Source organism: Prionailurus bengalensis, chromosome B4 (assembly GCF_016509475.1).
Source record: "Prionailurus bengalensis isolate Pbe53 chromosome B4, Fcat_Pben_1.1_paternal_pri, whole genome shotgun sequence".
NCBI lineage: Eukaryota > Metazoa > Chordata > Mammalia > Carnivora > Felidae > Prionailurus > Prionailurus bengalensis.
Genome location: NC_057358.1, coordinates 62,644,907 through 62,671,153, shown reverse-complemented (window position 1 = coordinate 62,671,153; position 26,247 = coordinate 62,644,907).

Genomic DNA, 26,247 nt, shown 5'->3' with positions numbered 1-26,247 from the left:
TTAAAAATTAACCAGAAATGCTTTGTCCCAACACACGTTCATTTCAGGCTGGAGATCCCCCCCCCCCCCCGAACAGCATTTCCATTCTTCCTTCCTCTTCTCCTTTCTCCCACCAGGAGTGCCCCCCTTCCCCCTGACCTCCCTTCTCCCACATCCCTTTCAGACGTCTGTGGCTTTGCTGTGCTGTCCCCTTCTTGAATGACCTCACTGGTTCCTTGTAACGACCCCTAAGGTCCTAAGACCCTGTCAGAATCTGGATGCAGCCAACTCTACTGAGCTCCTACTGTCCCCTCCTCCTCCTAAGTCCACATGCCCCACATTTGCATCTGCTCAGTTCCCCACCAGCTTTTACTCCCTGCTGCTGACCAGGATCCAACACACTCCCACTCTGGTCTTGGCCAATTGGTGAAGATCCCACAGAGCTCCTGTCAGGGGTGACCTGCTCTGCCTCACATAGCTAGCGGTACTTTATCTGTTTGCATGGGCTCCTTGCATAGAGTCTTTGCTGTTACTGATGCTCATTGTGTATATTTCCTGCCAACCCAAAGCTCTAGGAGAGCACAGAGTCTGTGATAACCGAGGTAAAGTGCCTGACACCCTGCCTGGCATGCACACAAAAAAGCTTTTGATAAATAGAGGTTTTCACTTCTCTCTCCTACATTAAGAAACAGTTATCCACAGTGCCTGGCTTTTAGTAGATGATCAATAAATATTTTTAGATAATGTACTGTGGCAGAACTTGTTAGAGAGAAATTTGAACAATTAAGTATTTAAAAACATTTCTGGACTCAGATTTTCTATTTGGGGAGTCTAGAGCCTGGGTGTGTGTTAGGTACTGTTCTCAACAGCAGTGTGATACTGTTATAATCACAATCCTAGGCAGATCCTGACTTTTAGCCCCAGAACCCACCAATGGAGATGCATCCTTACAATGCCTATGTGATATGCACTCCACCCTCTCCAACCTTATCTACTTTTTCCCCTCTTTCCCACTCTTCCTCAGCCATTCTGTCCTCTTCGATGTTTCCTCAACATGCTAAGCATGATTCTGCCTCAGGGCCTTTGCACATCCACTCTTTGTCCATAATACTTTAAGAGATCTGTATAGCTCTTTCCCTTCCCTCAGTCAAGACTTCTCTCTATATTATCTTCTCACTGGGGCCTTCCCTCACTATCCTATTTAAAATTGCACACAGACACACATATCCTTTATCCCTCATTCCATACTTTGCCCTCATGAGCCTTTATTACCTGCTAATATACTATGTAATATATTTATATTGTATATTTTTTTTCTACTCTCCTTCCACTGCTATGAAAGTTCTCTGAGAGCAGTGATTTTCCCCCATTTTATTATCTTCTATATTCCTAACCTAGCATCCATAAGTAGATATTTATTGCAAAAATGAATGAAAGCAATCAGGTAGGATACCAATTTCCCCTGGTTCTGTAAAGAGGTACATCCTTCATTTATGGCCTTCTCTGTTTGACTAATGTAGTCTCCCAATCACATTGACTAATGAACAACATTTGCATTGCATTGAGATAAGTTACTTAAAATTAATTAATTCAAATCAATTTATTTTAAATAAATTAAAATACTTTTTTGCTTCTCTTGCATCTAAACATTGTTACCCAACTTTGTTGTTACAACCATAGCTGCTGAAATAGAAGTCTGGAAAATACCAAAATTATAGAAAAAGTGATCATTTCAAGGAAGGCTATAAACATATAAAGCAGAATGGAATTTGTACTACACAAACTACTTTTATTCATTAATCCAGAAGATATCTACTGAGAGTGTATCATGTTACAGGCCAGTTCTAGAAGTTGCAGTCACAGTAGTGAACATGACAGGTCCTGTCCTCATGAAGCTATGTCCACAGACAACGAACAAAGCACATGTTTCAAGTTAAGGTCAAGGCTGGAGATAAAATTAATGTGATATGAGAAGATACAGAGTGGCCCCTCCTTTTCTCTGCCATTGTGGTGTGTGTGGTTGACTGTTCCCTGCCATGTCTTTTCACAAGACTTTCAGGATCAAGTGATTCCTGGTCAAGAAACAAAAAGAACCATCCTGTTCCCCAGTGGGATTTGGATGAAACCTGGTAATAAAATCAGTTACAACTCCAGGAAGAGACACTGGAAAAAAAACCAAAGCTGGATCCACAAGAAATCGCCCATGAGATGGCACACGTATTCATGTTCATCAAGGTCACTTGGTCATACCATATCACTCTCTAAACATCACTGCTACTTGAACAATTAGGTGTGTTTTACTGGGAAAAAAATGTTTTTTCTCTATTTCTATGCTTCTGCACTAGTAGGTTTGTGTAGTAATAAATATGTGAGACCTTTTGTTTGGGGGGAAAAAGAGTCATGGGATGTATTTTATACGTGCTGGTCAAGAAAGGTAGAGTAGAAGGACTTTGAGCAGAAATCTGAATGAGGTGAGGCAGAAAGTCATATGATGTGGGAACAGCAAGTGTAAGTTCTTGAGGCAGGAGTGAGCTTGATGTGTTTGCCATCCTCATCTCCTTCACTGCTGCTGATGGTTTTGTGAGACGGGCATAAAAGCTTACGTGGACCTGTGCATCCTCGGGGAGACATGGAGAACGGCAGCAGAAATGGGAGCAGGTCTCAGTTTCTCATTTTTACAAGAGATGGAATCAGTGCCTTGCTAATGTGGTCCTAGAACTAGCAGCATCAGGACCACCTGGGAGCTTGTTAGAAATACAGATTCTTGGGTGGCACCCCATACTTACTGAATCAGAAATTGCAAGATAGAGCGTCAAAATCTGCCATTAAGCAAGCCTTCCCTGTGATTCTGATACACAAAAGCTTGAGAAGGTTTGAAAAAGATGATCTTAAATAGCTAAACTTCAATATTCTTATTAAAATGAAACCAAGATCCCAGACTTTAGCCTCTACTACAAAGCTGTCATCATCAAGACAGCATGGTATTGGCACAAAAACAGACACATAGACCAATGGAATAGAATAGAAACCCCAGAACTAGACCCACAAACATATGGCCAACTCATCTTTGACAAAGCAGGAAAGAATATCCAATGGAAAAAAGACAGTCTCTTTAACAAATGGTGCTGGGAGAACTGGACAGCAACATGCAGAAGATTGAAACTAGACCACTTTCTCACACCATTCACAAAAATAAACTCAAAATGGATAAAGGACCTGAATGTGAGATAGGAAATCATCAAAACTATAGAGGAGAAAGCAGGAAAAGACCTCTCTGACCTCAGCTGTAGCAATCTCTTACTTGACACATCTCCAAAGGCAAGGGAATTAAAAGCAAAAATGAACTATTGGGACCTCATGAAGAGAAAAAGCTTCTGCACTGCAAAGGAAACAACCAACAAAACTAAAAGGCAACCAATGGAATGGGAAAAGATATTTGCAAATGACATATCGGACAAAGGGCTAGTATCTAAAATCTATAAAGAACTCACCAAACTCCACACCCAAAAAACAAATAATCTGGTGAAGAAATGGGCAGAAAACATGAATAGACACTTCTCTAAAGAAGACATCCAGATGGCCAACAGGCACATGAAAAGATGCTCAACGTCGTTCCTCATCAGGGAAATACAAATGAAAACCACACTCAGATATCACCTCACGCCAGTCAGAGTGGCTAAAATGAACAAATCAGGAGACTATAGATGCTGGTGAGGATGTGGAGAAATGGGAACCCTCTTGCACTGTTGGTGGCAATGCAAACTGGGGCAGCCACTCTGGAAAACAGTGCGGAGGTTCCTCAAAAAATTAAAAATAGACCTACCCTATGACCCAGCAGTAGCACTGTTAGGAATTTACCCAAGGGATACATACTGAGTACTGATGCATAGGGGCACTTGTACCCCAATGTTTATAGCAGCACTTTCAACAATAGCCAAATTATCCAAAGAGCCCAAATGTCCATCAACTGATGAATGGATAAAGAAATTGTGGTTTATATACACAATGGAGTACTATGTGGCAATGAGAAAGAATGAAATATGGCCCTTTGTAGCAACGTGGATGGAACTGGAAAGTGTTATGCTAAGTGAAATAAGCCATACAGAGAAAGACAGATACCATATGTTTTCACGCTTATGTGGATCCTGAGAAACTTAACAGAAACCCATGGGGGAGGGGAAGGAAAAAAAAAAGAGGTTAGAGTGGGAGAGAGCCAAAGCATAAGAGACTCTTAAATACTGAGAACAAACTGAGGGTTGATGGGGGGTGGGAGGGAGGGGAGGGAGGGTAATGGTTATTGAAGAGGGCATCTTTTGGGATGAGCACTGGGTGTTGTATGGAAACCAATTTGATAATAAATCTCATATATTAAAAAAAACAGTATTGCAACAGAAAAAATAAAATGAAACCAAGAGCACAAGTTAGGTGGAAGCAGCCTCCATGCTAGGACGGCAAAGAGAAAAATGTGGACGGTACCCTTAACTCAACACTCATATGCAGCATTTCTCTGCCCCTCCCCCCAAGAAACGTTCTGCAAATCATTTATAGCCAGGCAGTACCAGTGCTATTCTTTTGGAAATTCTCTCAAAAATGCACACATTATCTGTATCTCCCTCTCTCTGTGCCCTCCCCCGCTCATGCTCTCTCTCTCTCTCTTTCTCTCAAAAAATAAATACACATTAAAAAAAAATTTTTTTAATGGGGCACCTGGATGGCTCAGTCAATTAAGCATCTGACTTCAGCTCAGGTCATGATCTCACAGTTAGTGGGTTTGAGCCCCGCATCGGGCTCTGTGCCGACAGCTCAGAGCCTGGAGCCTGCTTCGGATTCTGTGTCTCCCTCTCTCTCTGCCCCTCCCCAGCTCGTGCTCTGTCTCTGTCTCTTTCTTTCTCCAAAATAAATAAACATTAAAATTTTTTTTAAATGCACACATTGTGCAAAGATCCATAAATGCTTATGAGCAGCTTTAGAGGATGAAAAAAAAGTAAAGGATCAGAGAGAGTAGTACCTGTGGCATCGGGTGACCTGTTGAATAACCCATGGCATCCTCCTTAACCTTTCATATCGTAGAGCTTTGGTTTTGTTTTGTGAATTTGGGTGTATGGCAGTTCAAGGACATGATAAGCTCCTTGAAATTTTATGCAAAATTGTATGTTCATGTTCATTTTTCAGAAGATAGGGTCAGTAGTTTTCATAAAATATCCAAAAGCGTCCACGACTCAAAGAAGATTGAGAACAACTGTATAAAAAAGGGTGGCTGTTGAACTCTGGCCAGATATTAAATACAGCTTGAAAAATCAAAAAGATTGGCTTTCTTACCCCATAGCCTCTTAGTCTAAATTCCAGCATGGAGAAGAATTAGCTCTGTGGGTGGCATTTTTCTCTGTATATACAATATATCCTTTTAGGACTTATAACCTCATAAACAGCAATTTTATGCCTGTCAGTATTGTTTTGGCTTAAGAGGGTGGGGTCACAAATTCTGCTGGACTCATTCCAGATCCACTGTCTTGTTTCCATGGCCTCTGTGGATGACACTAGGTTTTAGAGTCTACTTTTCAAAAAACTTAAATAAGGACACACATGCACACGTAAAGTCCAACTCAATTTTGTTTTCACCCCTGAAGACAAAGTGTCATAAGCAAGCTGGGTGCTACTATGTGGTCATACATGAGTTCTTTTTTTAAGTCAGAGAGTCAGGAATCCAGAGAGGGAGTTTATTGGGAAAATAGTGGTAAACTTTTAAGGGGCTGATCTGTACTGTCTGTGGTCAAATCCAGATATCTCTCATTTAATGTCTTAACTGGGGGCAGATTTCATGCCTTACTCTTATGTCAGGTTCTCCAGACGGCTGGGAAGAGAGATGTGCTCAGGTTATCAGGTATGTGATTTTCTTGTGAGAATAGATGGAATGTAAAAGTACAAAAAAAATCTAAACTGCCTCATTCAAAGAGAACAGAGCCTCATTTGTAACTGTTTATTTGCTTATTTACAGTGGTAGATCTAACGGTCCAATAGCCACTTTGGCACAGGGAGTGGAAAGGAGCCAACCCAAGGTACAGAATCTCTGCCTGAGTTCTTGGGTCTCTGATCCTCCCTTCCCTTCTTTGCCTTTCTTCTGGACCCCCCCCCCCAACCTGGTTCTCCACTCTTCTCCCAAGGGCATGGTTGCTCTTCACCACCTTCACTCTTTGTATCTCTAATCTTCACTACTGTACCAATAGGCCATACCCCTGTGTGCATGGCAAGCACCCCAAAGGACAAGATCTGATTGGTTGGACCTCTCTCCCTCTTGGATACAACGTCTCCACTGGAAAGAACTCTAGAAACAGTCCTTTGGATGGTCATCCATTGCATCAGACGGCCCATTCCTGGGTGAGCGAGTGTGGTTACATTTATCATGGTAAAAACCACTTGTGAATGTTTTTATAATCCCAAGAAAAAGCAACTGTCTTCAAAACGAGGCTAAGTATATATGGCAGGATGTGGTACGCAGAATATTATCCTCCAAAGAAGTCCACATTCCAATCCCCAGAATTTATGGATATGTTATCCTACATGGCAAAGGGGAGCTTGCAAATTTGACTAGCTTAAGGATCTTGAGATGGGAAGATTATACTGAATTATCTGGGTGAACCCAATAAGAAAGGCACACAGAGATTTAAAAATGCTACCCTCTGGCTTTGAGGATGGAGGAGGAGGCCATGAGCCAAGGTATGCAGGCCACTTATGGAAGCTGAAAAAGAGAGGGAATGAACTCTCCCTCTAGAACCTCTAGAAGGAACAGAATCTTGCCAACACCTTGATTTTAACCCAGTGAGACTGTGTCAGACTTCTCATTTCCAAAACTATAGACAGTAAATTTGTGTTATTTTAAGCCATTAATTTTTCTCGGAAGCAACAGGAAACTAATAGGCCCTCAAAACATTCTCTCTGAAAACATCTCATAGTGATTAAAACAAAAACAAAAACAAAAAACAAAAAAATGCAGCTTCAGAGGGAATTATAGATTCATTCATTTTTACTACATTCTGGGCATAATTTATCTGCTACTTTCCTACATATTCACACAGACTTTCCCATAATCTGTTCTTTATTGGCTTGGCTGTCTACTAGCCAGAAAACTTTGATGTCACTTAAAGTTTGGTTGGACTGACCCTGCCTGTCCCTACCCATCCTTCTTACACCTGCAGGGACTGGGCATATAATCCAAACTTGGCCATAGTTGTTGACCCAGGGATAAACACAGAGCACAAACTTAAGATTCTCTGGCAGTCGTGGAAGAAGACACTCTTCAAGCTGGTGGCATATGAGCGCTGGGCTTTATGTGAGCACCATACTGCTGTATATAACGAGCCATCTGAAAATGGAGACGTGGAGCCCTGACTTTATCGTTTTAGCTCCTAGACCGAGCTCTGCCTGATGTTCGTCTCAATCTTGGCCTTTCTCATTAAATGGGTTCCACATTTAGCCCATCAACACATCCTGCTAGCTTTGTGTTCAAAATACATCCAGAACCCAAGCTCTTGTCAGCACTGTGCTGCTGCTCACAGCACAGCCAGTCATCTCCCTGGGTCCCTTTGGCAGCCTATTACCTGGGCCTCCTGCCTCTGCCACTGCCTCTCTTCACTCTGTTCTTAGCCGGGCAGCCAGGACAACATTCTTGAAATGTCACTCAGATCACGTCACTCCTCCATCGTCTCCCCTCTTCACTCCGAGTCAAAGTCGGAGTCCTTGCAGTGGTCCACAGGAGCCTCTATCAGTGGCTCTCCCCTGCCTCTTATCTTTGTGACTTCCCAACCTCAGGTCTTTACTCAGATGCCATCCATGTTGCCTCCGGCTTTAGCTTTCTTCACAGCGCTCTTATGATCTACATTTTATTCCTTTGTGCTAAAAGACACATTTGGTGCCTTGCTACAAATTACACATTTGTCTGTCAGCACATTTGGTGCCTTGCTACAAATTACAAAACACTGACCTTTCCTCCAGGCTAACATTGCAGCCCACTGAGATTTAAGGCTTGGTGATAGAGTTCCAATCTGCTTTCAGCCCCGCTTGCCCCTCTCCACTGGGCACTATTGAGCTTTGCACAGACTGTACAGTGTGTGTGTGTGTGTGTGTGTGTGTGTGTGTGTGTGTGTATCAGCCTGTATCTTTTATTGTCTGTTTCCCCCCTTAGAATGTATACTTCATGAGAACAAAGATACTTGGTTTTTAAAAATATTTTGTTAACTATTGTATCCCCAGGTTTTAGAACAATGTCTGGTACATGGTAGGAGCTCAAGAAATGATTGCTAAAACAATTAATATGTTTTTATGTTTTCTTTTTTGCTTGAGCTAGCCTGAATTGGTTTTCTGTCACAACCAAGAGTTCTAATATATCCACGCAATGCAATGCTCAAGTATTTATGTTGAACAGCAGCAGTGACATAAATTGCTGTCCTCCTGAACAACTCATTTCATGTTTGGATATTTATGCTTTTGTGAAAATTCTTTCTGATATTGAACTGAAATCTACCTCTCTGAAAATTTCATACATCTCTTACAGATTAGGCAGCACAGAAGAGAGTTAATTTTTCTATCATATGACAACCCCTCAAATATTAGAAGGTAGCTATTATTACCTTTGTATCTTCTCTTTTCTTGACTAAAAGCCCCCAATTTCTTCCACTGTTTCTCATACAATATTGTTTTAAGAAATATTATTCTCCAGGGCACCTAGGTGGCTCGGTCGGTTAAGTGTCTGCTCTTGATTTTGGCTCAGGTCATGATCTCACAATTTGTGAGTTCGAGCCCGGCTCTGGGCTCTGCACCGACAGCATGGAACCTGCTTGGGATTCTCTGTCTCCCTCTCTCTCTGTCTCTCTCTGCCCACCCACTCTCACTCTTTCTCTCTCTCTCTCTCAAAAAAAAAAAAAAGAAACTAAGAGAAAAAAAGAAATCTTACTTTCCTTGTTAACCCTATTTGAATGTCGTCAGGGTTTGTTTGTTTGTTTGTTTGTTTGTTGTGTGTGTGTGTGTGTGTGTGTGTGTGTGTGTGTGTGTGTTCCTCCAAGTCAGAACTGAATGTAACACTCTGGGGATTCAACCAGTACAGGGTAGAGCAAATTTATCACCTCTGATCTTTAAGGTATTCTACTTTCATTAATACAGTCAGTCTATGGTCAAATTAACATTTGGGGAAAGTCAAAACATAATAATGATTTACATTGAACTTACCATGAATAAAAGCCCCGAAGTCTTTGTCACACAAGCTGTTATTAAGCTGCACTAAATCCCATAATTGGACAATTGGCACTTTGGACCAAAATTGCCTGCACTCAGATGCTTGAGCCTTATACAAGTCTCTGTCCTTTGCAGCTTTGTGTCAGCTTCATATTGTACAAAATTCTGTTCTTTTCATCCAAATCCCTCCCTCCCCCTCTCGTCTGACCGCCCTTCTTTCACTGGAGGGTTCTGAGACAGAAAGCAGTCGGCTGTCCCAGCTTCACATTCTGGGGCCATATGGCAAGTCAGGCTTACTCATTCTGGGCACACACTTCATGTCCAAAACCCAGCGTCCTCCAGGCACCAGAACATACTTGCTTTCCAGCCCCGGTTCTGTGTCTCATTCCAGGGATTTGCTTAGAGCCTCAGTCTTCTCCTCTCTCTTCTTGCTATGATCTTCCCGGGGCATTGTAGCCTTTCTGCTGATCCTCTTTCTGGTGAAAGAAGACCGAGAATCAAATGGTGAACCCTGAGATGCCAGCACTTGCTTGCCAAAACTTTTGAACATTAGCCACCCCAAAGCCCCACAACAATAGTCTATATTCCTATTGGGATACTCACTATTTCTACTGAGAACCATATTCAAAATAATTAGAAATTATTATTCTCTTTAGAACATGCTAAGTGTATGAATAAGTGGACAAGACAGAGGAGACCCAATCAGAAAGGTAGAAGGATAGATGAAGACCAAGAGATAAAATAATTTTGAAGACAAAATTGCCAGCCAAATGTCAAATAATTTGAGCTGAGGACGACACAACTATTGTTTGATAAGTGTCTCTGATATCTACAGGTTTAGTCCCTGTCTTCAGTACATTAGGGCACAAACACTGAATATCTTGAATACCAATTTAAAACTGTCATTTTACATGCATTGAAATGACTCTGTCTTTGGTACACAGCTATATTGACCATCACGTGCAGGTCTCTTAGAGCAGGAGAATGGAATAGAAAACCAGAAATTCTTTTTGTATTGACAATGTACAACTGACAGAATGAGTAGTTTCCATTACTTGCCGGAAACAGAAAAATTCAGAGCTGCTAACCCTTATTCCACAGAATCAGGACAGTCATGGGATTGTGACAGGTCTACAGGGTGTTCAGGACATCTCCAGTCTACGTACAGAGGGAAGGGCAAAGCAGGCATTACCATCTCGCAGGTTCAGTGCAAACTTTGGTCTTTGGGTGATGCCTCTGAGAACAGCTCTGAGCTGGGCCATAAGGAGAGCCGGGCTGAACAAGGGGAAGCGGTGGGTATTTATCACTTTCCTGCAATGCAGCATCTATTCTTTTCTTTTGATGACACTACTAGTCTTTTAAATAAAAGTGCCCTGGCCTCACCTAGCCAAGGGTAGGGCAGTGACTCATATAGCACAGTTTGGGTCTTCCCGGGACTTTGAATCTTGAATGCCATGTTGCAAAGATAGAAATGAAAATGCAGATGCTCAGTCATTGCTGGTGTTGTCCTGGCTCCCATCTCTTCATAAGGCTTGCTCTCTACCCTCTCTAATCATCCCAAAAGCTACCCATTGTCCTACCAATATATTTCCTTCTTGCATGATAGTCAGAACTGGTTCTATTGCTCACAACCAAAGAACCCTGACTGATACAAATACCATGCCCATAGCTGGACTAGTCCCTTTTTTATCCCCCAACCCCAGCCTGTCTTTTCCTTAAGGAAGCCTGGAGAAGAGAAACCCCAAGCATTCTCCCCATTTCCTCTGATGTTAGTATCAAAGCAACTGTTTCTCCTCTGACACTGATTCTCTTCACTCCAGTGCTCACCTTCATTTCCCACAGATTATGGCTTAAGTCATAGAAGAAAGGGAGAGCCTGAAAATCACGTGAATATAAATTGAACTGAATTTGTAAATGAGACAAAATTAGACATACACACATGCTATCTACAAAGGTTGGTAATGAAATAAGGATAGACCACATGAGGCAAAAAAACAAACAAACAACAACAACAACAAAACCAAGAGTATAATGTGTTCCAGAGAGAAATGTGGTGACAGTTTTGCCAGAAACCCCAGCTATAATGAACACCTCTTTATTATCACTTTTCTGGCCATCCTGGAAACAGCCAAAATCTGAATGAATACCAGGATATATTATATTACCTTCTTTTTGTATTACAGTCAGAAGTTGTTTCTGTTTACAATTACATTTTTGGCAGGCCTTATTAATTAGTACTGCCAAAACCAATCATCTAACACAGATCTGATCAAGTTACTGTCTGCAGTTGTGGTAGGTCCTGAGACATGCTGAGTTTCCAACCAAGCTTCATCCTAAACTTAAATGGCATCTGTTTGATCAGCAAACATACCCAATTCTCAAGTTAATTAATGTTTATATGTTTCATCTTCCCAACAAATCTGTAAGCTTTGAGAAGACAGGAACCACTGTGTCATGGAGAAAGCATAGACTGAGGACCAGACAGAACGGTGAGCCCCAGCTCCATGTCAGTCCGCCATTTGCCACCTGTATTGAGTTCAGGCAAGTCATCTAACCATCTGAGCCTCTATTTCCTTATCAGAACATGGAGAAAAGAATCACCGCATGATGGGGTGCCTGGGTGGTACAGTCGGTAGGTTTCTTGACTCTCAGTCTCAGCTCAGGTCATGATTTCACAGTTCATGAGTTTGAGCCCTGCATCGGGCTCTTCACTGATAGCGCTGAGCCTGCCTGACATTCTGTCTCTCTCCCTCTCTCTGCCATTCTCCCACTTGTGCTGTCTACCCGCACCCCCTCAAAATAAATAAACTTTAAAAAAAAATAAAAATTTAAAAAGAGTCATGACATGATTATCAAACCTATTAGTGTATGTTAATCTTCATTCCATTTTTTCTGTTTCTTCCTCACAATGCCTAATGTAGTGTTGTGCATAAAATGGACATTAAGTTGATATCGGACACCATCTGTCCAACATGTATTGAGTACTGTGTACCAGGAACTGCAATTGGTCCTGAGCACACACCCGTGAAAATTCAGCCTTCAGTCAGCCTGGATTCTCCATCATCAGGAATGCAGCTGCTGATGGCTCTTGGCACATGGCTTTCACATCACACAACATCACCATCAGAATGGGCTGAAATTTGTTCTCTATGGTGAGATTCATAATGTCCAACAAGGACTCCAACTGATCAAACCTTGTGTAAGGTTTCCACCCAGTTCCAATTAACTGTGGCTAGAAACGTAAACTTCTTGGGGTGCCTGGGTGGCTCAGTCGGTTGAGCGTGCAACTTTTGATTTTGGCTCAGGTCATGAGCATGGGGTCATGGGATTGACCCCTGAATTGGGCTCCACACCAAGTATGAAACCTACTTAAGATTCTCCCTCTCTCTCTTTCTCTCTCTCTCTCTCTGTCTCCCTCCCTCCCTCCCCCTGTGCCCCTCTTCCCCACTCACACATACACACACTGTCTCTCTCCCTTTCTCTCTAAAAAAGGAAGGAAGGAAAGGAAGGAAGGAAGGAAGGAAGGAAGGTAAATCTTCCTTACTGTGTCTGTCACAAGTGCAATCTCATATGTATCCAGGGACAATCAGCATTGATTATAAGAGAGTAGGTTCCATAAGACAATGGTCCCTGCCTCTGATTGGTTCAGTGGATAAAGGAACATTTCCCAGAAGGGCTGTGTACGAAGACGATGCTATTCCAGGCGGATAATACAGCATATATCCATGTCAGTATATCTTAAGAGCAGGGTCTTTGTCTTGTTGGTCTTACTCATCTGCCCAACCCATTGACACATGTGCATGTATATTTGAAATGTTTGTGGAAAGGAAGAATATAGAAAAAAACAGGGAATATTTAATTGCTATTTTTGTGGCAATGACTATACCAACAGTGCAACTACAGTGTGGGATTTAGAGAGGTCATGAAAGAGATAAAAACTTTAATTAGGCCTCCAAGAATGATTTAAGTAAGATTTGATTAAGTAAGGAAGAAGGGAGAAGGCATTTCATAAATGAACCTGGCTTATGTGTTTATGTGAGGAGTGAGGGAAAGCAATCAGGGTTCAAATGGGCCTTACTGGAGCAGTGAGGAAATAATGGGTAAAGATGATAAATCAACTATTGGAGGCAGGCTATTTGAACCCCAAGAAACGGTCTATTCCTAATGTGTTAGTGAGTAGGAAGGCATATAAGTTCTTAATATTTATGAATATTCATGAATATTAATTTAGGAAGATTAACAGTTGCAATGCTGAGGAAACTGGTCATGAAGATATTTATCTGGGAAGTTAGCAATGAAACCCGGAAATGACACACCGAATCAATAAAGAGAAATCACTGATTCGGTGACAGATTGGAGATAGAAGCTCTATTTCAGCAAAGGGAAACTCAAAAATAACTTTAAAGCTGATGATGATGATGATGATGATGATGATGATGATACCCCTGGAATATATTAGATGATAGAGAAAGGAGTTTGGGTTGATAGAAATAACAAGCTTAATTTTGAAATCCTAGGAAATTAATTTTGAATTCTAGAAACTAGCAGAGCACTTGAATGGAGGCAGTCAGTAGACTTCTACAAATATCACCCTGAATTTCAGGTAAAATCTGAAGGTGTCTTTTAGGAAGCCAAAATTACTTTAATAATTTTACTTCACAAGGATGTGAGTCTTCACTCTATGGAAAGGTCTGGACTAGGTGTTCTGTCCAAACAAGAAAGATACAATCCCTGCCTTTTAGCCACTTCCCTTCTGTGAGGGGACATGACAAGCAAACGCTTCACTACGATATCAATAATCCTATGACCTTAGGCTTAGGTTTGTGTTTCTTACTGTGTTTTAACTGAAAAGTGGGATTCTACACCAAAAGCAACATTAAGAAATAGTCCTAAACCAATGGGGCGACAACATTTGCTTTCTTTGGTTGTCATGGCAGTCAATCTTGGCATTTCATGGAGAAATGTGCTCTCAAGACTCTGAGCTGGGGCATTCTGAAGTGGCCTCTGTTGGGCTCCAGCAGCCTCTTCAACTTGCTATTATCTTTCACACCATGGCCCTAAGTGCTTAAACTACTCTGATAAAGACAGCTTCCATTTAATAAGCTCCTGATTTTTGGAGCTATATACTCTATGCACATCAGCTCTTTTAATTCTTGGAAGTGCCCACACAGAATCTCAAAGTGATGAGTAACTAGGTTCTATTACACAGACACCTTTCATTCATCCATTCACTTGACAGATATTTATTAAACCCCTCTTCCCATCCAGGTGCTGTACTAAGCCCTAAGGTCAGACAGTCCCTACCCTTATGGAATTTATAATCTCAAGAAGGCAGATATTGCATTATTAAAGAAGTACATTACAGTATGATATGATGCTTGCTTTTGTTATAGACAGGAAGTTATGGAAATATATATCAGAGGGGATCTAATCTGGTGGGCAGAGAAGGCCTTGCTGAGGAAATAAGTGACCTTTAAACTGAGACTTGAAGGACAAGTGTCACTAGTTTAGCTAAAAGGGGACAGAAAGTGTAGTCCAGGAAAATATACTGAAAAACATGCTGCAAGCTTGGAAATGAGAGAGGACCTAGGTGATTAAAATAAATGTAAAATGTTCTGAGTATTTGGATCATAGAATTGGAGGCAGAGAGTGAGGGGAACTTGACTAACAAATTACTGCATCAGGATTAGAATTTAGGCCTGTTGGACTCCAATACCTGCTCTGGACATTCTCCCCACAGCCTCTTGAAATGTGCAAAGAATCCAGATTAGGCTGCCATTTTTGGGTGTCCCAAAAGCCAGGAAGAAATGGATTTTTCATTTCAGGATGACAGCGTAGTCCCATTGCACAGATCTGTAGTTTCAAACAGCAAGAATGAGTTTTTGAATATGCTAACTCTGTTAAGTCAGGACTTTCCACAAGCGACCGTGCTTTAAGATTCAGAGAAAATTCCAGTGGGTTGGAAGGGAATTCAGAGGAGAAATGTCTGGTGGTTTCTCAGGTTGATCATTTGAAAAAATTTGCTATCAATATTCAATTTTAAGATTGAAATTTCAAGTTAATTGTTTTTTTTTCTGTCTGTGAAAATTACTCTTATTTTTTAGAGTAGCTCTTCTGAGAACTGAGACTATATTGTAGAAAGAAGACCATGGTCAGCCATTCTGGTGCCTTTAATCTAGAGAGAGGGTTTAATTTGTAATGTTAATCTGACACTTTTCATTAGCACTATTTTTACTTAAAAAGTATGGGTAAGAAGTGTGTGTGCCATATAAAACTGTTTTGTGGATTATCGTGAAAAATGATTAAAACATAGTTAATGATGAATATATGTGCACTTCTGACAGCAGCATTTACATTGGATATCACATCTCTGTTTTGCTCTTATAGTAAATGAGTAAATCTAATGCTGCAAATTCTCAAGGCAACTGTGGGGAAGACAAGAAAAGTTCAGTCATTAATCACATTGTGAAACTAGACATAGCAGAAAAAGAATTGAAACAAAACTCACTGGACCAAAAATAATCCATATTGGAAAGTGTAGATTTGCCTAGTCAGATGTAAGATTCAAGTGATATTTGTTTTTCTGAGCTGTCTCCTGACCTAAAATAGATAGCAGTAGTGAACGAAACATTATACATTTCCTTTTCTGGGCCCAGTAAATTGGGAATTAAAAAAATATGCTTTATGTGTTAGAAGTGCTTTCCCAAAAATTCTTATATAATTCATCAGTTAAAGTTGAGTGAAGCTATCATTCATATTGGCACAGTTAAATATTATATTATGACGATTAAACAGGAGCAAAGATTTATACCATGAGGATATGTATAATATAAATGTATAATATAAAATGATGGATATAATCTGAAGTTACTGAAATAATTAAACATATGATACATTCTGCAAAGATTTTCATCATCTATGAGCTCTAGAAATTTTATCATTAAAGTTTCTTTTGTTTGTTATAAAGGATTTCTAGACAAATGTTTTGGTTCTGTTAGAAACATAGATGTAGAAGAGCTTGACAAAATCGGGGTTTATCACAAGTAGATTCCTTTGAAATTCCTTATAGTTAACATGCTAAAGAAATAATACACCACCATCATTCTGCTTTGTTTCCCACCAATGATGTCCCTAAGGCTCATGAATCATGGTTAAGCTTTCTGTTTCCCTTTTCCTTTCACTTAGCCCTACCCCAACCCCCTGGATGGTTTCCCAAGAATGTTTCCTGGCATGGGCCCCTTTGTCAAGTTGCACGCTCCCACCCTGGCCGCTGTCATCAGCCCCACCCTGGAAGGCAGGCACCATCTCCCTGCTGTCTGTCTTTGCCAGGGTGTTCCATACACAACTTCTGGAGATACTTTTTCTCAGTCATGCCATTTCCTGGGTCAGCTTCTGTGCTTCTCTCTCTCCCTCTATCTCTCTCTTTCTCTCTGTCTCTCTCTCCTCCACCTTGCCTCTTCTTTTTCCAACCATCAGTTCTCTGGCATGGATGGACTTCACTGTACTTTTCTTGTATTCATGAGCAAATATCTGTTGAGGGAAGGACAACATGAGACTCATCATATGGAAAGCCCACTCTGGCTACAGTGTGGAAGTTGCCTTGTGGTGGGTGTGCCAAGAGAAACCATGGGGTTGGCTGTTCGGAGGTTACTGCAGGAGCCCCAGCAGGGGATGATGATGTCTTGAAGCAGGGTCTTAGCAGTGGACATGGGGTGAAATAATTGGTTTTGCAACCTATTTAGGGAGTGTGTATCCCCTATTCCTACTGAATGTGACTTCCTAGATGTTCAGTAATTATCTCCCCAAACTTTTAAAATTTTATTTATTTATTTATTTATTTATTTATTTAGACAGCACGAACAGGGAATGGGCAGATAGAGAGAAAGAGAGAGAATTTCAAGCAGACTCTGCACTGAGTCAGTATGGAACCCGATCCGGCACTTAGGTCATGATCTCACGGTCCCACAAACTGTGAGATTATGACCTAAGCCAAAATCAAGAGTCAGACATTCAGCTGACTGAGCCACCCAGGCACCCCTCCCAAAACTTATTTATTTTAAGAGAAGAAGAGAGAGAATCCCAAGCAGTCTCCACACTTCAGTGCAGAGCCCCACACAGGGCTCAAACTCACAACCCTGGGGTCATGACCTGAGCCGAAATCAGGAGTCAGAAGCTCAACCAACTGAGCCACCCAGGCACCCCTCCCAAAGATTTTATCTCCACTTTAAAAATTTCTACTAGATATGTGACCCAATACCCAAACTATGTAATCTATGGACTTTAACGCTTGATGCCTCAATTTCTTTATCGGTAAAGTGAGCCTACTAACATGACCTGCTTCATAGAATTGTTTCAACGCTTACATGAGATATGCTTTAAAGTGGTAAACTCAGTGCTTGGCCCATTGTAAGTGCACAATCAATGTTAGTCACTACACTACTGCTACTCCTAATTCTACATCTGACTCTGTCCTGACAAATCCATGATTCTGAACACTTTGTTTTTTATGCTTTGAGCTCTATTTATTCTATATATATGAATCCATATTCATGAGAAAGAATTAAGCACAGCTGACCCTTGAACAACATAGGGGTCGGGGAGCCGAGCCCCCACACAGTTGAAAATACAGGTGTAGCTTTGACTCAAAACTTAACTGCTCATAGCCTACTGTTGACTAGAAGCCTTACCAATAACATAAAGTTGATTAACACATATTTTGTATGTTGTGTGTATTATATATTGTATTCTTACAATAAATTAAGCTGGAGTAAAGACAATGTTATTGAGAAAATCATAAGAGAAAATACACCTGTAGTACTGTACTGTGTTTATTGGAAAAAATTCCATATATAAGTGGACCTATGTAGTTCAAGCCTGTGTTGTTCAAGGGAGGTAGAAGAGATCTCAGGAATTGTATTGTCCCCTCTTTTTACTTACAGATCGACTAATATGGTAACATGCTAAACTCAAACGTTTCCTCAGAGCTAGATCCAAAACTAGAACCCAAGTCCCTGAGTCCCTGAGTCCTGAGATATGGGCCTTTTTCTATATATGCTTGTTGTATTGCTTAACTAAAATTTCGGCAACTTGAGGGTGTGGCCCCTCTTCTGGTGACTGGCCCGGTGCTCAGCAGGAAGCCTTGCATGCACATGCCTACAGCCACAATGTTAATCTGGAAGTTAATTCTGATGCTTTATGTAACAAATTAGATTAAATGAATTTATGGGCTAAGCAATTCCAAATCCTGCTCACCACGTAATGAGAGAGATTAAAGCACCCTCAAGGAAGAATACTTTATCTAATGGCCATCTTACCAGGAGTTGAGTCTTTTGAGAATAATGGCCCAACACTCTCAGCATTGAACTATTCCCAGGGCAATCCGAGGGCTGAAGTGATACCGGTAGTGTGCCAGTGAGTGTACTCAGGGGAGTGAGCTCTTCCAAATAGGCCCTTCCCCTTTCCTGGGGCTCCAAGGGAGATTTGGGTTCATGGTCTCAATTCACACAGCCCCCTGTGTAACTGGTTTCCTCACAAAACACAGACGCCTATGTCCCACAGCACACACAGAAAGGCTGCCTTCTACTGTGTTTAACTATTCCGCTTCTCCTACTGTCTCAGGGCTGTCCTTTCAGAAGGAACCCAATGGAAGCATTCTTCCTTCTGGAACTTTGTTTTTTGTTTTTAATCCTGCACGTTGTGTTCTTCTCTGCCTTTTTATAATCAGACAAAAGTAAGCATTCCTTTTAAGTGTCCCAATTGGAATCTTAGAACATTTACTTTCCCACCGATCCCGGACCAGGAAAACTTCTCTGGGTTAGTTACTTAGGATTCCACGACATCGAGTCAATGGTTTTAAGATTCTTGGTGAGTAAATAAATACAGAGTGTCTGCGTGGAGTACCTATAGACCACAGTCCACTACGTGACTTAAAGAAATTATCCATGTATTTGTTCCTATGCCTGTTCTATCTTATTCTCACTTTTTCAGTTTTTAAACTTAATTCTTCTTGCATTTCTTTCCTCACCTGTTTTTGTCAATTACCCTTGGTAAAACTTTTTTGTTAAAAAATTCCCCACTCCCAAAATTATAATACCCACAAAAATAGGAAAATAAAATTACTGTAATCTTATTCTTATAATATCTAATCAGGAAATATCCACTTTCTTAGAATCATAAAATTCTAGAAAAGAAAGGATCCTTAGGAAATGTGTCAGCTAAAATACAATTTGAAGTAACTAGAATGTTTTTTTAAGTTTATTTACTTATTTTGAGAGGAGGGGGAGGGGCCGAGAGAGAGGGGGAGAGCGGGAGAATCCCAAGCAGGCTCCATGCTGTCACCTCGGAGCCCTACATAGGGCTCAATCCCACGAACCATGAGATCATGACCTGATCCAAAATCAAGAGTTGGACGCTTAACCAACTGAGCCACCCTGTTGCCCCTGAAGTAGCTAGAATGTTTTATGATGGCTCAATTAATTCAGTAAAGAATTTTTATATTTCAGTTGTCAGGAAAGTTGTTAAAGCCTTGGAAATGGGCAGGAGAGATTACTAAAGTGTTTGTTAGGTGATTGTGGGATTGTCTAGCAGACCCTCCAGGGATTCTCTGACTCTATGGGATGTGCATATTTGACTGTCTTTGACAAGGCTATTTGCAAATCTGTAGCGATAGAATTCTACTCATGTGGAAAACTAATAACAATGCAAACATTTCTTGTCCCCAGAAAAGCAAAAGATTCCTGTGTATAGCGATGCAAATGAATTTTGTCCACCAGAGGATAAAAATATCTGTAAATCAGCCACTCCTTTGAATCAATTTTAATATCGTACTGGTTTCCTCACTAATCCATGAATTAAATAAAATATTTAACAGGTGTTCATTTTGTATTTGTATGAGAATTTATGATTTGGCTTTTTCACATCTTGTACTTTATTTAACACAACAGTTCTGGAGAAATCTATGAACTATTTTTCCCTGTTTAGTAAACAGAATACAGTATACTTCATTAGATTCTTAAGAATTCTGCAGTGTTTCAGGGTTTTCGCAGCAGACACCAATTGGTAGGTAATGTAGCTATCTAAGAGGAACAAGTACAGCATAATGATTAAGCACATAGGATTAGAACCGGAGGCTAAGGTTGAAATCTTGACTCTGCCCCTTTTCACCTGTGTGCTTGCCAGCCAGGTGCTTAACCCTTTGTATTTCAATTTCATCTTTAGTATCAATTTGATGTCAGAACTAAATGAATAAATATATGTAATACACTTGGGACAAGCACACACTCTTGTCGTGATTTGTATTGAGTCATTCTCCAAAACAGTGACATCTTATCTTTTTAACTTCTGGATGCTAAATCCTGCCGTGGGAAGGAAGAAAACCATGTAAACTATGTAAGCAATTCTTACGTACCCAGGCCTGGGTGAACAAATGAGCCTGAATCTGGGGGTGGGGGTGGGGGTCAGAGAGCAGGCAGCCCTTGGGTTCTCAGTCCGAGCTACATCCCGACTTGGCCTCTGTGATGGCTTTGCAATGTGTCAACTTGGCTAGTCTGAACTACATCTCCAAGAATTCTTCTTGTATATTTCTCGATAGCGTAGATCACACAGGAGATCCTTGCAAAATTTTTGGTAGGCAGAAGGGAGGCAGCAGCCGTTTTGTAATTGACACACGTTGCTGCTGATCTGCTGACTCACCTGATTGCCATGAGGCAGCAGCTAAGCTTGCCTCTGCCTTCCCCTGAATCCTGTCTTGTTTTGTTTGTTTGTTGGTTGGTTGGTTGGTTGGTTGGTTGGTTTTGAGGGCTACACTCATCACCAAGAAGAGAGGCAACTACAATAGACACAGGTTTCAGTTAACCCTCATGAGGTTCCAGCCTATGTGTGAAATTCCCTTCCTGACTCTGTCATGTGAACTTCAAGATCCAGCACCAGACACAGACACACAGCCTTACAGATACTGCTTCACCGGCCCCTGGAATTGTATAAACCAAGTCCTGTAACAAATATCTTTAATTATAGGTAGGTAGGTAGATATAGATTATAGATATAGATATAGATATAGATAGACATATCCTTCTGATTCTATTTCTCTTGTTGAATTGTGACTCATGCAGAATTTGGTACCAAAAATGGGGAACCCAAGAAGAGCTCATTACATTTTTTATCTACACACTAAAAAATACACATATTTTGACTCATACTCTACATATCATCTACCTTTACCACCTAAAAATGTATCATGAGCATCTTATTCCATATGAGTACCATAACTATTTTAATGGTTAGATAATCCCTTGTAAATATGTGTTATCCTTTATTTATGAAGTACCCAACATGAGCATTCAAATTGTTTCCAATAACAATACCACAATAAACACTTTTATACATATGTCTCTGCATACTTGTGTGATTGTACTCTTAGGATAAATTCCCAGAAAAGATATTATTTAGTCAAGTGATATACACAATTAAATTTTTGAAACATTTTTATCAGAATAGTTGTTCCAATAAACTGTCTTACCACTGTGTATGAAAGGACCTAGTTTTTCAGAACCTCCTAGGTATTTAAATCAAGACACCCCTACTGGATTTCAGTGGTTTGTTTTGTGAATTGAAGTGGGTTTATTGTTGTTTTTAAAGATTTCTAATCAAAAAACCTCTCTATAAGCCAACTGGTTGCTTTCCCATTCAGGTGACATCTCCATAGCCAATCTTTGAACTCCTTGGGACAGTGGACTGAAACCAGAGCCACTAAGGTCTGGTTCTCCTGTCCTCTTCCAGGAGGACATCAAGGCCATCGGGCATCAGGACCCTTGGAGACTGTGTGCACAGTAAGCAGATAGCCCAGTGCTCGCTGAGGAAGCTTTCTGAAAGCAGCTTGCTTGTGGGTAGCGCTGATGTGCTTTCATTCACAGTGTTTGCAAAGTACTAAAGTAATTGGAGATCTTTAGCAGAAAATTCTTGCTGACTGAGAGAGGAAGAACTGCTGAAATCCTTCAGACTCCCACAGCACTTACTCAGAATCATGTGAATGCATTTCAAGTATCTTTTAGAGGATGCTAAGCGGAGTTTGAAAGTTAGCACCAGAGCCTATCCAGATGGCAGTGCTCACATAACTGTTTACTTTCCATCCTGTTTAAAAGAACGCTCTCATGCTGCAGGTTTAGAAGGTGGTGAGGGGTCTCAGTATGACGTGATCCGTTTTAACTATAAAGCATAAATATCCATTAAAATCCTATCCCACCCATACAGTTTTTCTTTTCAAACGTAAAAGGAAACAACCCTCCTCTTAAAAAAAAAAAAATCACTGTGAAAGCTACTCTGGCCTAAATGCAGCAGTTCAAGTGACTTTGCGCTGTAATCTATGGTCTTTTCTCCTCAATCTTTCTTCCCTAGTTCTTGGTCCAGGTGAAGAAACTCCAAATCCTATCTGTAGAAAGGAACTTCACATTGGCAATCGCAGTGTTTTAGTGAATAAAGGCTAAAGGAAATACTGGTTGATCCACGAGTACAGTTCATTGGTTAGTCAGCAGTATCAGTGATTGGATTTAAGAAGTTTTATGCCTGGCCTGGCGATGAGGAAAAATATCGACACTGGTGGACTAGGAGACTGAAGACAATTAAAATAATGGACGTATGACAAAGACATAGTAGCATTCAAATAACTTTATTTCAGAAATGTGGAACAGAAGGAGTTTTTGCAAGTGAGATTTATTTAAAAGACTTGGGAAGAGTCCCACTTCTGAGTGGCTTCTTGGATGTGAGATGGCTGTCTAATTAGTAAGATAAATGTTAAGGCATGTAACCCTGTGTGGATGTGTTTGTGTGCTGGCAGCCATTTAGATGAATGTGCCTCGTTTTATCAACAAGGAAAATTCCTCTCTGATTTGGGGTCACCTGAAACATTTTTTGGTTTCCCTTAAAAAAAAATCTCTGCTCTCTATTATCCAAACGATCAAGAAAGGAAGTGTTTCTTCCCTTGACAGCTTTCCTTCTGAGCAAGACTTCTACAATTCACAGTCTGTCAAGAATATCAATTGTTTTCAAGAGAGAGACATTTTGTCTGTAGAAATAAAAGGGGTCCTCCATCGTCAGACATGCTGCCGGGCAGCTCCAGAGACAAAGCATCTTCTCATTGTCGTGGTGACCCAGTAGCCAACAGATAATGATTGTTAGGATATTTCTGGATCTGGACACATTTCTTTTTTGAGGTGGGGGAGGGACAGAAGGAGAGAGAGAGAAAATCCTAAGCAGGCTCCACACCCAACGCAGAGCAGGGCTCAATTTCACAACCATGAGATCTCCTCAGCCAACTGAGCCACCCAGGCGCCCCTGGATCCAGTAACATTTTAAAAGGGAGACTTGGGCAGGCAGGGAACAGGTTGAGAGAAAGGGATCTTGAGATTCTTTTTGAGAGGGAGTTTAGCTGACTTGATCAACTAGCAAGGAACTTAGAATGCTGAGGATCAACACTTGTTGCAGGTCTCTAATTCTGTTAGAGTTTTAAGGTCACTTGAATTCAATTCCCAATTTTAATGCATAAGGAAAATGAAGACTTTGACATTCTCTTCATCTGTAAGTTTTGCCTGCTCACTCAGTAGGTAAATACAGGTGCAGCGAGTGAGAACATGGATGGAGGAATTGGATGGATGATAGAACAAAAGAAACACAGTACAAACTGATTTTCAGGCTTGGCTAGAGGAAGCATTTTAGTTAATGAAATATTTTTGGTAACAGAATGCTACACTGCTCTAAGAATACCCCAAAGTGAGCATAATTTATACTCTTGTGGTTTGATTGTGGAGGGAGAGTAGGATTGTATAATTCTTCAGGACCTTTGTGAACAACACACATCATTGTACTGGTGGAGTTTCAAGGTGTCATTTGCAGATATTTCTGCTAGATAGAATGTGAGAGTAAGAGTTAACTATCAACAAACCAGATCCCTGCCCTCTGAGAGATTACCAACCAAGTCAGGTGACCACAGTAGACCCATTTGTTTAGGATGTGTAAGCACTGGCTTTCAGATCTGACACCAGTGATGTGGACTCATTGTCTAAGCAGGAAAGATGTATTCTACTCAGGCACCTCAACTTCTGACCTGGTACCATGCGTGGGTAAGATGGTACAGAACGGATGAGTGAGCGTAGCCTGTAATTTTGGGATAGAGTAGCCTATTTGCAGAGCTAAGTAGCCCACACATAGATAGCAAAGCCATATTCCTGATCTCCAAACTACTGTGCCCTAACCTGGTGATCTCCAAGCTTTTTTTGATCACATACCCTAGCATGCCTTTTTTCAGCATACACCCCTAATGTATGGATGTTTATCTGTTTATTAATTATATATGTGTTTTTCTAATACATTGTATGCTTATAGAACAAATTTTAAAAGACAAGGTTAAAATAAATATAAATAGATATTTAATGGTTTCTTCCTATACACAACAGGGTGGGAAAACCCATACTGTGATTTCTAGCCATCTCTGGAGTATGTTAATTATACCTCGTTTTCAATCCCAATCCCAATCCCATCATAGATTTGACCTTCAGTAAAAATGTTAAGAAATATGGAAAAGAAAGAGAAGAAGAAAATAGTTAATATATACATAGAAACACACATAACAGCAAGCAAGAATCTATGTGAAGCCACCAACGTTTTCATTCTTGTAACTCATCGCAAAGCTGTGGCTGGTTGGTATTAATAATTTCCTCCTTCCATTACACATTCCATGCTTCCGTTTCCATCAGCCAGGGCCTCAGCTGGTCAGGGCTCATTACCTAAAAGTCTTCAGTGACTCTTTCCTTTATCGCTTGATGTAGTTTTCAGTTCACTTTTACTATTGGAAATGATGGTATTAAGAGCAATCAGAGAGAATTCCCTGGGTTCCAGAAATAATCCTCCCTATTCACATTTTTAGGCAGGAATCCAGTTCCCTCTTGATAATCTGGATCAGCTACCCAGCAGAGCAGCTTCCTTCTTTGCCTATTGGTTTCATGGTATGAGGAACTCAAAATGATCTGATAGTGGTCTCAAACTCCAGTTCCATGAAACCATTGTTGTAAGGATTTCTCTCTTAGAAACCAGAGGGCAGAGCTTAAAGATGTAGAGATGGATGCAGAAACTCTGCAGGTGGGTTATTTGGTATAGTAATGAGAGACCCATTCCTACTTCCATCTGCTGAGGCCTAGACAATCCATGTGTGCTGGCTATGGGAGAGACAGCACCATTTATTGTTACCTGACCAAAAGTTTACACTAAATCTTATATGACAGAACCGTAACTGCTCAGGGTTTTGATGCTATTGTATATGAAAATTTTAAAATTGAATATTCATGCCGTTTGCTGTAGTACATAAAAACACAACTGTTTGAGTATAGTAACATTGATCCTGTGCCTCTGACAAGTTCATGAGTTCTAGTAGTTGTTTTATATATTGTTAGGAATTTCTTTTTTTTTTTTTAATTTTTTTTTCAACGTTTATTTATTTTTGGGACAGAGAGAGACAGAGCATGAACGGGGGAGGGGCAGAGAGAGAGGGAGACACAGAATCGGAAACAGGCTCCAGGCTCTGAGCCATCAGCCCAGAGCCTGACACGGGGCTCGAACTCACGGACCGCGAGATCGTGACCTGGCTGAAGTTGGACGCTTAACCGACTGCGCCACCCAGGCGCCCCGAGGAATTTCTATAGAAAGAAGTATATAATCTGCAAAGAGTTTACTTCTTTCCTGATCATTATTCTTTTGTATTTCTTCTTTCTTTTTTTGTCAGTATGCAGTGACCAAGACCTCCAGCTCGATGTTCAGGGGACATGATGAGAGTGAGTATCCTTTGGGGAATGCACTCTACTCTGCTCAGCTGACTCTGGTGTCTCTGAGCTCAGAGAAAGGGGCTGGGACGAAGATATGTGAGGAGGGGGGTTGCTGACTGGCTGGTGCAGGTGTCTGCAAGGGGGTGTAATGAATCTGGATCTGCAAGTGTTACAGAATTACAAGAAGAAACTGCCACTATGTAGCCAAGAAGCATTCCTGGGATGATACTCACAG